The sequence below is a fragment of the Notolepis coatsorum genome, assembly GCF_963971535.1.
Source record: "Notolepis coatsorum genome assembly, chromosome: 16".
NCBI classification, from domain to species: domain Eukaryota; kingdom Metazoa; phylum Chordata; class Actinopteri; order Aulopiformes; family Paralepididae; genus Notolepis; species Notolepis coatsorum.
The window spans coordinates 25,367,937-25,370,297 of NC_140180.1; positions in this window are offsets into that span (position 1 = coordinate 25,367,937).

Here is a 2,361-nt window from a genome sequence, read left to right on the forward strand (position 1 = left end):
ACACACACACACACACACACACACACACACACACACACACACGCACACCACAGGGCGTTTGTCAGGAAAAGAGGTTCTTGAGTCCTTATGAGTCCTGGAAGTTCTTTGACTGTCTGTGTTAACTTCAGACGTCAACAATTGCAACTTTTAATTAAATCTTGTGGAGCAGCGTGAGACACCTGCTCACCCGAAGTCCAGTAGAGAGAGAGAGAGAGAGAGAGAGAGAGAGAGAGAGAGAGAGAGAGAGAGAGAGAGAGAGGGAGAGAGAGAGAGAGAGCTAGAGATAGAGAGAGAGAGAGAGAGAGAGAGAGAGAGAGAGAGAGAGAGAGAGAAGAGAGAGAGAGAGAGAGAGAGAGAGAGACCCAGTTTCCGTCTATTTTCCGCTCTTAAATGCATTCAACTGCCTTCCAACATTTCATTTTGTTTACAAATTACCATAATAGTGTAACCAAAAATGGATTGGACCTGGGACCAATAGAATCCACAGGCGGTCGCAATAACCAGCTGAACTAAACCAGCTAGTGCTGGTTGACTGCGACGGACTCGTTAGTAGTTTACAGTCGTCCTCCCCCAAAAAGTTCATCCTTGCACGTTCTTTCATCCATGCGCGCAAAAAGCACTGAGATCTCACCCCATTGCTACGTGAACTGTCCTGGATACAGATTCACAAGACAGTGAGATCCCACCGCTGTCACCAATGTAACCGAGTGTATTTGAACCTGGCTGGCACCATAGGATCCACAGCTGAGTTCAAGGGTCATACCCGTTAGCAGGTGCTGGCTAACCGAGACTGACTGGTTTAGTAATTACAATAGCACAAGGGTGCAGCAGACACAGAATAGTGATGAGTGGGAAATAACAACTTGATTCAGACCTGCAGCTTTTGTTGCTTTCTTTTTCATTTGAGTACAGTAGATTCCCAGCACAACCAGTAGGATTAAGGCCACCGCTGCCAGTAAGCCAGCTATGATGACTGTGGCAAAAGACAAGAGGCAGACATAGTAGGACCCAGTTCAGAACCAACATCAAGTTATCCAAGTAAAGTACAACGAAAATAAGTTCGCCATCCAACCAGAGTGCAAATGTAACAGTAAAGTGCAATAGTAATATACAATGTACAGGTGATTCCACTGGGTATAAAATAATTTATATAAATGAGTACTACTACTGGGTGTAGTGCTAATCAGATGTACAGAGTTGTAATACCAATATCTACAGTGATACAGGTATAAAGACAATATGGTCATAGTCATACTGGCCAGCTGCGTAACTAGTAGTTAAGTTTCAAGTTTCAAGTTTGTTTATTATTTATCACAATAAAATACAGGTACTTTACGATAAAATGCTTATTTCTGTATGAGCCCCTGAGAGTGTGCTTCATACAGTAAAAGTCAAAAAGTAAGTAAGAAGTAAGTCAAAAGTAAGGAGGAATATTCAATATACATATACAACAATATACAATACAGAGTAAAATTAGTAACAGTGAGGTACAATGCAGAAAATGAGGTACAGTTTAGGCCGGGTAAGGTGCAAATGCAAATGAGGTATGAATGTAGTGCAAATCGTAAGTAAGAGTAGTAATAGTGGTAAGGGAAAATGATGTGCAGGTATGTACAGACAAGTGGATAGATATATATATACAGTATATATATATTGTGACAAATCCGGTGAGGACCAGACTTGTCACGGTTAAAATACAAACAAATTCAAAAGCTCCACACAAGAGAAATATCAATCAATAAGAATATTTATTGAATTAAGGCAAAAATCCAGTTTGATAAGCAAGCGAATGGTCATAGACAGTCCGGTGTCAAAAACCATGTATGTGCGCTGTAGAGCTGTCCCTGAAGCCTGTTTTTGGGATTCTATATAGACGAGCGCCCTTTTCGATCGTGTGACATTGTTCAGAAAGTGTGGTGCACTTGACAAGTTGTAGTGTGAAAGCAAACCGAACCAAATGAAGAATGCAACAATGTTGCAACTTCACCCCCCCGAATCGCACCGAGTCCACCAAACTATATGTGAAAGCGACTAAGTGACTCTACTCCTTCCGTGACATACATATCTCCCATCCTTCACATATCCCAAGGAGGGGGAGGAGATCTGTCACAATATATATATATGTATATATATTAAGGCTGTCAAAGTTAATATTAACGCGTTCACGCACAATTCCTTTAACGCCACTATTTATTTTATCTCACGATTAATGTTTTAGAAAAAAATTATAATAATTTGTATTTATTATTATTTATTTTTTACGTTTTTTTTAATTTATTTTACTAGACTTCACTCAGGTGTATTATTGATACTCTCGTTGATACTATATTTGTTTGTGACTCAAAGTGTGTGTGTGTGAGA